The following is a 14,213-nucleotide window of genomic DNA, read 5'->3' as shown; positions in this document are numbered from 1 at the left end:
GGCCCTGTCCCACAAGCCCTTCAAAGTGCCCGATCTCTACTGTGATGCTCGTGGAGAGTGGGCAGTGGGGAGCAGGGTGCTGTTGGATTATTTGTGCAGGCAGAAGCAGGGCGCAGAATTTATTATGCAGGTGGGACAGCGGAGGCCTGGTCCCACACCCCCTTTTCAAAGTACCCAATCTGTACCTTTTGAGAGCAGATGTATTATGGCTGGTGGTGGGACAGTGGACACTGTCGGCACTGCTCTAATACACACAGCAAACAGTCAGCGCTGCTATGAAAACAAACTGTCAGCGCTGATCTTAACTTTTAGCTGCTATAGACGCAGTGAGCCTGCTGGCAGTGACGGTCATGCCGCAAATGACGTTCTATGCGCGCCTTGCCTTAAAGCGAGCTCCCGTCATGCGCTGCCCCACATTTGCCGTAAAGCGCGCTACAGCCGCGCTGCCAAGACAGGCTACCCGGATTGCAGCCAATGGTGAACGCTGCTCTATACACACATGGCCAACATTTTAGGAGCTGAATAAATGCTCCTATAAAGCTGTGACATCAGTCTAGCTCTTGTGGCTCACTAGTCACACAGGAATACTTTCTGGTGGTAACATCCAAGCATTGGGTGGTAAGTAAAAGAGGAAATTCTTAATTTATTTGGCAATTTACTCATAGAATTGAAGTATGAAGCTCTGATCACCGGGGAGCTCCAGAGAAGGGATTGGGTCTTATTTGTGTTGTATGGAGAAGTGACTCCCTAAAGGTGTACCACTACTTATTACTTTACTGTAGGCATCAGTGATCTCAATATTTGTGGATATAAATTGGATAAAATGTCACTAGATACAAAGTGACCAGAACAATTGTATTCAGAGTGAAATACACTGAAGACACCACAATTTTCATCCATTAAAATGTTTCTGGGAGCCCCTAATGGTTCAAGCCCCTAGTTAGGCACTTTCTCTCTTTGGCTTCTTGGTAAGTCAGCCTGTTCTTTTTTTCTATTACTTTTTGTCCTTCCCAATATGTTACGTTATTTCATGCTGACAAGTCAAGATTAAAATTATTATTTCACAGGATGCCGAAGACGGCAGACGCACTCCATTTGTGCTCTGTGTGTGCCCCTTAATGTCATCCCTGTGCATCGCTGACAAACCTAAAGTTCTGACCATTGACCAACACTAACAACTATGCATTGCAACCTCCATGCAGAGAGGGTTCCCCAGCCCCACCCAGAACACATGTTTGTCCTTCCACCCTATGGCAGGAATCTGCACTCTTTGCATCCTCTACTGCACAGGTTCCCAAACTCGGTCCTCAGGACCCCAAACAGTGCATGTTTTCCATGTCTCCTCACAGCAACGCAAGTGAAATAATTAGATCCATCTGTGGATCTCTTAAAATTTGTCAGTGAGTAATGAATACACCTGTGCACCTGCTGGGTGACCTGGAAAAAGTGACCTGTGTGGGGTCTTGAGGACCGAGTTTGAGAACCTCTGCTCTACTGACTAACCCCTGATTAGTTGTGCCACTAAGGCACATGGCCAGCTACCACCCACCAGCACTCAACTAGTTTACACCTTCAAGGCCCTTGTTGCAGTTCCCTCTAGTGTGCGATTTTGCAAAGTTAAGACGAGTCCCTGAGCGACGTGGTCAGACCCTCCAACGTGACCCATTCCATCCGGTACACAATGGTCTGCTCCTGGACTTCCCACCTAAATTATGATTGCAACCAGCTGTGGTGAAACACTTTTCTTATCAGTTGACTAGGTCAACACAAGTGAGTAGTCCAGGAGCAGAGCATTGTGTACCTGATGGAAGGGGTCGTGTTAGAGGGTCTGCGTGGTTGCTCTCCCAAATGTGAACAATGGTGACACTGGACCACAGGTTCCCTAGTCTCACCCTGCACAGTAAGTGCAGATTGCCATGATGGCAACTACTATTTCCAACACCTGGTGCACCTTGCAGATGCCAGTCGGTAAAATGCACTGTCTCTGAGGCTGACTGGTTTGTCTTTTCCCAGGTCACACCATCCTTTGTCTTGGGTAAGTTTTGGTGTAATTCTCTGCAAAATCTACTACATCCATCTTGATAATTCTCTGGCCTCATTGCAGTCTGATGGGCTTCAATCCAAATCACTCCAGTTCTTAGTGATTCTGCTGACACCACAGTGTATTTTTTTTTTCTTGCTGTGAAGCCCACCATTGATTGTCTAGTTCAGTGTTTCCTAAACTCCTTCCTCAAGGAGCACTAACAGTGCATGGTTTTCATTGTTCCTAGTTGGAGCACAGGTGTATGCATTACTGGCTGACACATTTTTAAATATCCACAGGTGGAGCTAATTATTTTACTTGTGATTCTGTAAGGAGACCTGGAAAACATGCACCGTTCATTCTCCCTGATGATTGAGCTTGGGAAACACTGGACTCTAGTTGATATTTGTTTAATGTTGAATTGTATTGATTCCATTGTGCACAATGAAACTTTGCTGTAGCTCTGTGACTATCCACTAAGTGGCATCACATAAGCTTTTCTCTATTCAGCTCGGCCTTACTCAAAATGAGTTGCTCCATTCAGTCATCATGCCACGTTAAACCTGCATGGAAGTTGTGTTTTCCAATCAGGCATATTACTCCTTATAAGAAGTTTTTGCAAAAGAAGGAAAGATGAATCCATGTGACTCTGCCTCACACACGAACTCATTTCTTAAAATGTCAAACACACTAAGGAATCCACCCACAGTCTGTTCTACTCACTCAAAAAAATGTACCAAAATCCACAGCCAGATCATCATCTGCGGCTTTGAGCAATAGTTTTAAAACTGCAATATAAATTTAATGTGAACTCAGATTTGCTTAGCGTATATCATATATTCCTATTGACATTTTAAAACTATGATTACGAATGTCCAATGAGACATTGCACATTTGGGGTCCCGGATCACACTCAAAGTGAAAAATCTAATGCTCTTCTTTCCCAGGTGAGGGGCATGGTGGCAGGGATCCGGTCTAAAGATCTACAGTAAAAAGGTAGACAATGTCTAGATAGACACCAGATGTTAGACCGTAAATAGGTCAACAGGGACAAAAGGTCAACATGTACAAATGGTCATCAGGGTCAAAAGGTCGACATGAAACTGGTCGACACTAATTTTTTTTGCTTGCTTAGGTTTAGGCACTTACCATGACGGTCAGGCACAGGCACTTACCGAAGGGTTAGGCACTAGAAGGGACGGTTAGATTCAGGCACCTACCCCGATGGTTAGGCACCAGGAGGGAGAGCAAGGGTTAGGCACCAAGGGGAGGGTTAGGGTGAAGATTAGGGTTAGAAAAAAAAAAAAAAAGTGTTGACCACTTACACGTTGACCTTTTTACATGTCTACCTTTAGTGTGTCGATCTTTTGTCCCTGTCGACCTATTTACTGTCTAACATCTGGTGTCTATCTAGACATTGTCTACCTTTTTTTACTGTAGACCTTTCAATCCACCTCCACATCCATGGTGGCAACTGCTTTGAAAAGGAGATATTTGTCATTTAGAATTGATGATCGTGACAATAGAAACCATTGACAAAACATCAGAATTTGCTGTCTCTATGAAGACATTCTGCAATAAGACTTTATCTACGATCTTAATAAAAACTTTGGCGCTCTCTCCCAATGACCTCATTGAATTTGTCTGAGTGCATAGAGCAAAGGGACTACCACCAAATGAGAATGTAATTTGTAGGCCCCTTTATTTCATACAAAAGGAAGACATTATGAAGACAATGCAGAATTTTGGTGGTGTGAAGCTCTCTCCTGGATAATGCTCCAACAGTATAGGTTGTTGAGACCCGATGAGAAAACTACCTAAACAAATCTAAAATAGAGCTGGGGATTCCCCTTGAACCTTTCAGTAGTCCCCAATGGAAAATTGATCTCATTAAGAACATGTTCCGACCTAGACAACTTCTGCTTGGTCTTGTAAAGATTGAGGTCCTTAATTTGCAGTAATTAATTGTCCAGACTGATCCACCACCTATCCTGCCCAGTGGGGAAAGATGGTAGACGGTTCAGCGGCCAAACCGAAAACTAGATTCTAAGCAACACCCACAAATGGACACTAATGGAAAGAACTTGTATTGTATTACTTGTCTTGTTTTTTTTGTTTTGTTTTTAATCACACTTTCTATTGGCAGCAGGACATTTTGGTCCCAACGACCCTTTGTTCGCCAGCTAAGGATTAACAACAATCTCAAAGGCTACCTTGTTACATTCTCTTTTCTAGCTTATGATCATTTGCTACCTGAACCCAGCTGGGACATCATGTACCAACCCTTCCTCTCACTGTTACCAACACAGGGATTTAAACTACATCCCGTTGTGCCTTTTTGTTTAGCTGTACAAAGGGCCTGATTCAGAGATCTACGCTAATGCCATGGCAGCTGTGATCCGGTATGACGCTGAGGAATGTATTGTGACGCCGGCCTGCAGCCTTGCATATCCAAGCATCTGCGCACAAAGACGCAGCATCGGTTACAGATCCTTTGATAACCAGATGTCCGAGCAGCCCTATAGCGCAGAATGACAGAGTACTGAGACACCAAAGCCACTTTCACTGCGTACAGACACGGGGTGTAACACCCCCCCCAAATGGTTGGGACACGCCTGTGTTCTTTGTCATCACTCCCTGTTACCTCCCCCAAATACTCCCTGAGCAACCACAGTGTTGTATACACTGTTAGCTCCCACTGTGCCCAAAAACATGGGGACACTTCTAGCCCCCATTTCTACTTCATGGTCTATAGGGGGTCCACAGGGTTGACCTTGGGGTATAGCTGGATCTGGATCCACGGGCACCACGCAGTTAAAGCTTTAGCTGCTCCCAGGATGCTCTTGGGTCCATCCTCCTCTATACCCCGCCCCCGAGCCACAGGCACCTCAGTTTGAGTTGGTGCCCGGCCAGAGTCTGGTCACCCTGCGCAGGGGGGCTGCAAGAGCAGCACCCAAAAGCTTTTTATTGAAAAAAAAAAAAAGCCTGTTAGTTTTTTAAGTTTAACAGGGGCTCTTCAGTGTGGCAGCGAAGGGCTGTCTGTACAGACATCCACGCTGCCGCTCTTACTCCCCGCTGGCGCCGCGACGCCAGTATCGCACTGGGGATTGCGGCGGGAGGCCAGAGTCCGTACTAGCCGGACTCTGGGTACCTCACTGGACTGCTGCCGGAGTCGCCGATTAGCGGCGGCTCGCGGGTCTTACTCTATATGCAGTCCTTTGCCCCCGGTTCTAGGGGACAGACCGGGGGCTGCTAGCGGTGGCGGCGGGCTCCCCTTCCAGAGGAGGAATACCCCGCAGTCCACTAGACCACCAGGGTTATTTAGCAGCAAGCGGGATGCCAGGAACCCGGGGGTTAATAGCTAGCCAAGGGAAGGAAGCCTTCCCTGTTTAGCGGCTCCTCCACTCAGCTCAGAGCGCCTTTCAGCGCGTAGTCTGGCGTTGCTGAGCTGCAGTTACTCGGCCACTCCTCCTCTGAGGTCTCTGGGGCCCATTTTCTCTGTGGCAGTGATCAAGGACAGTGTACACAGTGCTATAGCCCTCCCAGACACTGAATCTGGGAGGTTGATTGTAGTGGAAAGGTGCAGTGAGTATATCTTCTCTGCATGGTATGTGACTTTTGCTAGTGCTGCCTGTCTGTGCTTATTTCTACTTACTGTCACAGGATGGCCTGTGTAGACGGTGCCAGGTGGTTCCTGGCCCGTCAAAACCTCCTATGACGCAGAAACCACCATGGGCGATGTTTTCTCAGGTGCTGGTGTCTATTGCGGACCGTCTGTCGGTCCCGACTGCTGTCCCTACTAAGGCGTTGCCCCAGCCAGCCGTCCCCCATTCCCCGGGTGTCCCGCAATTATTGCGTAGCCCCCGGGTCTCAGTCTGTTGTCCTTTTAAGCGGGGTTACCTATGTATTGTCAAAGCTGGATAATTGGCTGAGACCAGATCAGTTTAAAATTGAAGCGTGCACAACGCCATCTTGCGAATGGCAGCTAGACTCCATTTTAGAAACAAGAATCTGCAAGACGCCATTTTGCGACCAGCGTCACTTTAAGTTACAACTCACGAGCTAAGAACAGATGGCAATGTTTTTTATAATCTACCAAGGGCAACTAGATGAAAAACCTCTTGAGAAAAAAGTAAATAGAATAGACAATGCACCAGAAACTGTGAGTGCTTTACATACAAATTGGGAATCCCAGTATGCAGATAAGTATAGTTGTGGCAATTGTAATATAATCCAGGCATTGATCTACACAATTGGATTTGTCTGAATCCTAAACAGGTTTTAGTTTCACACCCAGACAGAATGGCCCTAGCTTCACAGCTGGAGGTAACACATTTGCATTGCAGTCTGAAACTGTGAGTGAGGAATGATATGTGTGTGTGTGTGTATGTGTATATATATATATGTATGTATATATATATGTATGTATGTGTATATATATATATATATATATATATGTATGTATGTGTATATATATATATATATATATATATATATATATATATAAATATGTTAAGTCCATCATGGATGGAATCTCATGCATAAACACCGCACATTACGCACAATTGAGCTGCTAACATGATGCCCAGTAGCGAATGCACAATTATTAGAATCATGCGATTGCATCTTTCACCATTTCACATACACACATTATGCTTAAGACCCCAAATGAAAACACCGTTTAGTGGCTAAATGCGCACGCATCTGTCCCCAGTTAACTAGCGTCTTCATATCAAACCCCGTACTCTCACACATTACATATTCACTTACAAGGTTCCATTAGCGTTAAGGTATAAGATTTAGGTTTGTTCAGTTAATATAAACGCTGTGAAATAAAGATATTTGGTAACTAAGGTATTATACATGCTAAACAAGCCGTGTTTGGTTTTGTACTGATGCATACTCTTTCCACAATATTCCGGTGTAATCGGTGGGGAGATCGCATCACGCATTCTCGAGTTATGGACCGCAGAGACTTCAAGCAACAAAATGTATTAACTGTTAGGATGTTACAGGGGGCGGGAAGGGAGAGACCCCCAGTTGTTAGAGGCTGGGTGAGTCTATTTGAACCAGCCTGTTAAATGCTCCGTAACAAATGGATTCCCCTTGGGTACCAATAGCATCAGCAACAAACGTCTCTATTGTTTTGCCTATTCCTGGGGGGGTATAAATATGTGTGCTCCAACATTGGGTCTTTAGTCTTCATGCTGAATGCTGACGGACGACGGGTTTCTTGCTGATACCTAACATCTGGACCAGAGGCGCTGCGTATGTATACTGTACTTGGGTCTGTATAATTCCTTTGCGCTAAATTGTACACAGATCATAGCGTGTAACTGACTGTACTTTTACTTGAATAATACTTTGTGCTTTGGAACCACAGATTCCAGGTCTAAGTCTTTATTTACTGTATGACTGCGTACGCAAATTAGCGTCATCCTTAGAAGGTATAGGCAGGATATTAGAAGGTATAGGAAGGTGTGTATAGAGGTTCTGATCCAATATCATCAGAATATACAGGCTTCCCCTGTGACACAGCAGTCTGTGGTGCCCTTTCAGGCCCCTGTGGCGACTCCTCCACCCTGGGTGGATGTGCTCTCCAACTCAGTAAAAAAATTTGGCGGCCGCGTCTTCAGCTTTTCAGTCAATGTTGCAGGATGACATGCCTTCTAGGGCATCAAAACGCACACTAATGGCGCAGGCGGTGCATGTATCGGACTCGGAGGGGTCCTCAGATGATGGGGAGGTTCATGATGACACTAACTCGGACACATCGGTCCAGGAAGTGGATACCAAGTCGTCCATTAATGTGCGAGCGCTGGTTAGGGCGGTGCGAGCCATTCTCCTAATAGAGGATGAGGCACCAGCTCCTAAGTCGAAGTATCCTAGTTTAAAAAAAACTAAGGTGGCTTCTGCGGTGTTTCCCCTGTCTGATCAGTTGACGGATCATATGGCGGTGGCTTGGCAGGCGCCCAGTAAGATTCCTACCACAGAAGCGGTTGGCTTCTAATTACCCTTTTCCTGAGGCACATTGTAAAAAATGGGAAACTCCACCGGCGGTGGATTCCCACGTCACCCGTTTAATAAGGAGCGCTACTTTGCCATTACCGTCTATATCCTCGCTGAAGGATCCCACGGACAGAAAAGTTGAGACTTGCTTAAAGTCCATTTACTCCCTCTCAGGGGCAGTGGCCCGACCGCCCATGGCCATCTCCTGGGTGGCCAAGGCCATTGAGGGTTGGGCCAACGCATTAGAGGATACGTTTCCGGATGTCCAGAGGGCGTTGTTAGGACAGATGAGAGACGCTGCTTCCTACATTGGAGAAGCCTCTTTGGATGCTAGTCTGCTGACTTCTCGAGTATCGGCTGCAGCAGTGTCTGCCCGCCGATCCTTATGGCTGAGGTCCTGGAGAGCGGACTCTGATTTAAAGAAAGGCCTGGAAGCCTTACCTTTCAATGGAGAATTGCTATTTGGTCCGGACTTGGACAAAATAGTGGATACCCTGGCTAAATCCAAGTCAGCTTTCCTCCCTTCAGCAGCAACGCCTGCCAAGGTCCGGAGCTCGGCCTTTCGTTCCTTTCAGGTTCAGGGTAAGGCAAAAGGTCAGTCCTTCCCGAGGCAGTCGGCGGCTAAGACCGCCTCTAAACCCAAGAAGCAAGCCTGGAGTGCTCGGCACCCTTCTTCCAAGCAGGAGGATAAACCTGCTGCCTGATGGGACGGGCCTCCCTCTGGGGGACCTCAGAGTGGGAGGCTGACTTCTCCAATTTGCCCAGTGTTGGCACAATACCACCACGGATGCCTGGGTTCGAGAAGTAGTCTCTCAGGGGTACGCCCTGTCTTTTCGGGTCAGGCGGCCCCACCAGTTTTTTTGCACGAGTCCTTCTCTGGACAAGACCAAAGCTTCCCAGATTCAGGTGGCTATACAATCCTTGCTACAAGCAGGGGTCATTGTTCCCGTTCCGCAGTCTCAACGCGGGACGGGGTACTATTCTACGCTGTTTCTGGTACAGAAGCCCAATGGTTCTCATCGCCCTATCCTGAATTTGAAGTCTCTGAACAAATACCTCAGAGTTTCCAAGTTCAGGATGGAAACGTTACGTTCCATCATTCTGACGATGGAACCCGGGGATTACATGGTCTCCCTGGATATCCAGGACACCTATCTACACGTGCCCATAGCACCAGCGGTATCTGAGGTTTGCTATCCTGCAACATCACTACCAGTTTCGGGCGTTGCCTTTTGGCCTTTCCACGGCTCCGAGGGTGTTCACCAAGGTGATGGCAATTATGGCCGCCCACCTTCGGGGCCAGGGTATACGGCTGCTGCCATATCTGGACGATCTTCTGCTGGCGAGCTCCCCGGAGGTACTTCTTCGACATCTCCACCTGACCATTGCTTGTCTTCAGGCACACGGGTGGTTGATAAATTGGAAGAAGTCATCTCTGATCCCATCACAACGGATGGTTCATTTGGGAGCCCTTCTGGATTCTCGTCAATAAAGGAATTTCCTGACTCCGGAAAAGGTGTCCTCCCTACAACTGCGGATACACAGTTGCTTGAGCAGTGCCAGGGTGTCGGTACACTCGGCCATGAGAGTCCTAGGGTCCATGGTGTCGGCATTCGACATGGTGGAATTTGCCCAGTTCCATTCCAGGCCCCTGCAGGGGCAGATTCTATCGGAATGGAATGGGTTACCTCACCGGATCCGATCCCAGACACTGGTCTTGTCCTCGGAAGTGCGCCAGTCTCTAGCTTGGTGGCTTCAGCCAGCTCATCTCATCGAGGGTCGCCCCTTTTGGATCCTGGACTGGGTTCTGCTCACAACAGATGCCAGTCTCAGGGGTTGGGGGGCAGTGACTGGCTCGTTGTCTCTTCAGGGCCGTTGGTCTGCGGAGGAAGCAGTTCTTCCCATAAATGTGCTGGAACTGCGGGCCGTGTACAGGGCTCTTCTGTCGTCAGGCACCGCTCTTCACGGAAGGGCAGTTCAGGTGCAATCCGACAACGCCACCACGGTGGCGTACATCAATCACCAGGGAGGAACTCGCAGTCGAGCTGCGATGTCGGAGGTGTCTCAGATCCTGGCTTGGGCGGAGTGCCACCTTCCAGCAATCTCGGCAGTCTTCATCCCGGGAGTCCTCAATTGGGAGGCAGACTTCCTCAGCCATCACGACGTGCATCCCTGGGAATAGTCGCTTCTCCCAGAGGTGTTTCAACATCTCGTGGACAGATGGGAACTGCCGGAGTTGGACCTGATGGCCTCCCGTCACAATTACAAGTTACCCGTGTACGGCTCAAGGACAAGGGACGCAGGCGCAAGCCTGGTGGACGCGCTGTCGGTGAAATGGACATATCACCTAGCGTATCTGTTCCCTCCGATCTCCCTGCTACCTCGGGTACTAAGAAAAATCAAACAGGACGGGGGCATGTTTCTGCTGGTGGCTCCGGCGTGGCCCAGACGTCCTTGGTACTCCGATCTCAGGAGCTTGTCCGTAGATGCCCCGTTCCTTCTGCCTCAGCATCGGGACCTGCTGTCTCAGGGGCCTTGCCTTTACCCAGATCTGGGTCGGCTGTCTTTGATGGCGTGGCTCTTGAGACATTCGTCTTAAGGTCCCGGGGCTTTTCAAGCTCTGTCATCAGTACCATGCTGAGGGCGCGTAAACCTGCCTCTGCATGGATTTACCACAGAGTGTGGCACACTTACTTTCAGTGGTGTGAGTCCAGAAACTTTGATCCTCAGGTGTTCAGGGTTTCTAGGATTTTGGCATTTCTGCAGTCAGGTCTTGACCTGGGCTTACGTCTTGCTTCCCTGAAGGTGCATGTATCGGCTCTGTGTGGTTCCAACGTAGAATCGCTACACTGCCTGACGTTCACACCTTTTTCCAGGGTGTTCTTAGAATCCAGGCTCCCCTTGTGGCTCCGTGGGACTTGGCGGTGGTTCTTCGGGTCCTGCAGGGACCTCCTTTTGAACCTCTTGAGTCGGTTGACCTCAAGTGGTTAACACTTAAGACTGTTTCTCCTGGCAATTGCTTCGGCCAGGAGGGTATCCGAGTTGGGGGCACTTTCCTGTAGTCCACCCTTCTTAATTTTTCACCAGGACAGAGCAGTGCTTCGCACTCGTCCTGAGTTTTTGCCTAAAGTTGTCTCTAAGTTCCACATCAATCAGGAACTGGTGGTGCCAGCTTTTCAGTCCCGATCTTACAGCTGGCGAGGCTTCGTTGGATGTTGTCCATGCTCTCAGAATTTATGTTGATCGGACTGCTTCTGTTAGAAGGTCCGATTCGTTGTTTGTCCTCTTTGGTTTTCATAAGAGGGGTTGGCCTGCCAACAAACAAACCTTAGCCCGTTGGCTTTGTTCTGTTATTAGGGAGGCTTATGTACAGGAAGGTTTACCTGTTCCAGCCTCTGTTAAGGCTCATTCCACTCGGTCTGTGGGTCCTTCTTGGGCTGTTAGATGTGGTGCCTCCACTGCTCAGCTGTGCAAGGCAGCCACTTGGTCTTCCATTCGGACGTTTTTGAGGTTTTATGTGTTTGACACCTTTGCCTCTCAGGATGCATCCTTTGGGCGCAGGAGTCTCCTTTCTGCACAGGAGCGTCCTCGCCCTTAGTTGAACTGCTTTGGGACATCCCCAAGGTCAACCCTGTGGACCCCCTATGGACCCTGAAGTAGAAAACAAGAGATATGGTAAGAACTTACCTTTCTTATCTCTGTTTCTAAGAAGTCCATAGGGTCCACAGGGCGCCCGCCCTGACGCACCTGGCTTCAAAAGGGCTGTGTTGCTGGTCACCGGTTTTCCGTCTCCCTTTTCTGTATGGTTTTCTTGTGTGTTCCAGTCTTCCTTCTCTCTGTTTAGTCTCCTCCTCCGGCCTGGGCTTCTTACCAACTGAGGTGCCTGTGGGGCGGGGTATAGAGGAGGATGGACCCAAGAGCATCCTGGGAGCAGCTAAAGCTTTAACTGCGTGGTGCCCGTGGATCCAGATCCAGCTATACCCCATGGTCAACCCTGTGGACCCTATGGACTTCATAGAAACAGAGATAACAAAGGTAAATTCTTACCATATCTCTTGTTTTTATCCTGTAGTGGTTTGTTATATTTATTTAAGCCAGCTTGGTTGTGCCTGTAAAATTATAGCTGCTTTGGAAATACGGGAAGACTCTCAGGAGTTCCTGCAGCAGCACCAGATCACACCCTATTACATAAGCCCCATTTACTTAATTCTTACTGCTGCAAATGTCTCAATTTCTGCCTCTTTCCCAAACCTTCCTCCCTTAGGCTCTTTTCTCGGTAGTAGATGTTAGAGTCTAGGTTAATTGATTCCACCCCTACTGAGTTCAGGGATTTGACAATATAAACTACTTTTTATATAATTATTATTATAATATCAATATGAAGTAGGGTGGTCCACCGGTAATTTTCAACCATTGATGATTTGCACCTGGTTGCGATGGCTTTTTCCTGTGATGGTGGGGACCAATGGTTCTCTTTCAGGTCTCCTTTTCTTTATAAGGTCGTGAAGCATTGATAGTTCAACGACCTATGTTTTCCCGACAGCCATTAATAATTTAAAAAAGTGACCAAAATTTGTATTTACTTAGCGCTTAGTCCAACAGATTGTCAACTATATTTAAGCTGCTGCTTCTAGTGATGAATGCTTACTAATATTGCATCCAAAAAACAGAAAAAGCAATTAAAAAATTAAAAAGCGCTGCTCAAATATAATTATTGATATTGTATTTTATTACGTTTTTTAAAAAAAATATATTCAAAGATTATTAAAAACAATTCTGATCATAACCATATATGACCATACATACATGAATTCATATACAATTTTTATTATTATAGGTGATAATTCTAAAACATCATTAGTATTGGATATCCATTGTTACCACATCACAATGACCTTAATTTGTCACTATTTTATGTCTCCAGTTAGTATTAGTTAGTAGTCTCAGTCCAATACATCAAAAGTTAGTGAAGTCCAGTTTTTTAGTAATAAAGCATGCTTATAAACTTGTTATCTTTTCTAGTTACCACATGTGATGCATCTCATGCTGTTTCTGGAACTTCCTTGAGATGAAAAGGAAAAAAGAAAGGCACTCCTTATATTTCAGGTACACGGTCTGTGTTACCACAGTGGAATTGTTCAATATAATGTCTGTATTAGACCTAATTTTTACTCAATCCGCTGTCAGGATTTCCACAATGCAGTCTGGAGAGAAAAAATGGTCACAACTTCTTTGGATGGATTCTCACCTTTTCGACAAGGCACAAATTGCAATAATCTTTTGAAACAGCATAAGATGCATCACATGTGGTAACTAGAAAAGATAACAAGTTTATAAGCATGCTTTATTACTAAAAAACTGGACTTCACTAACTTTTTGAGACTGCTAACTAATACTAACTGGAGACATAAAATAGTAACAAATTAAGGTCATTGTGATGTGATAACAATGGATATCTAATACTAATGATGTTTTAGAATTATCATCTATAAAAATTATATATGAATTCATGTATGTATGGTTATGATCAGAATTGATTTTAATAATCTTTGAATATATTTTTAAAAAGTGTAATAAAATACAATATCAATAATTATATTTGAGCAGCGCTTCTTTTTAATTAATTTAAGGCTAGCCCTTCGATGGATAACCCTGGTATGTCGTCTTAGGAGTCATCTCCTTACTATGCCTACCTAAAAGGGCACCATGAACGAGGAGAAGGGTGGGCACAAGGAACCTAGGCATGCAAGAGAGGTGTAACCATGCCCACACAATGCTGTGACCATGCCGTCTCTGCACACATTTGTGCCACTATGGGGCATGGCATAGCTTTCCTCATGTGGGGCTATACCACCTTTAGTACTAGGATCGCCCAATGTATCAATGGTCCTGTCCACCTAGACGCCATGTTTTATCCTCTCATTTTGAGAACACATGACTAATGTTTGTTGTTCTTCACTCTTGTTTTTTCCACTATTCCACATGGTGGTGTGTATGGTCATACCATGTATCCACAAACTTGTTATTGGTCATGTGCTTTGTTAACTTTTAAAAATCAAAGAAAGTTTACACTTAAATTATTTCTCAAAACAGGATGCATTTTTCAGATGTACATATTCAGTATAGTTAGCTGCTCATTATAAAGAGAAAAAACCAATACAAAACAACTGTTTTACAGGGT

This window comes from Taudactylus pleione, unplaced genomic scaffold (genome assembly GCF_031769625.1).
Source record: "Taudactylus pleione unplaced genomic scaffold, aTauple2 ptg000556l, whole genome shotgun sequence".
Taxonomy (NCBI): domain Eukaryota; kingdom Metazoa; phylum Chordata; class Amphibia; order Anura; family Myobatrachidae; genus Taudactylus; species Taudactylus pleione.
Note: the sequence above shows the minus strand (reverse complement) of the source record.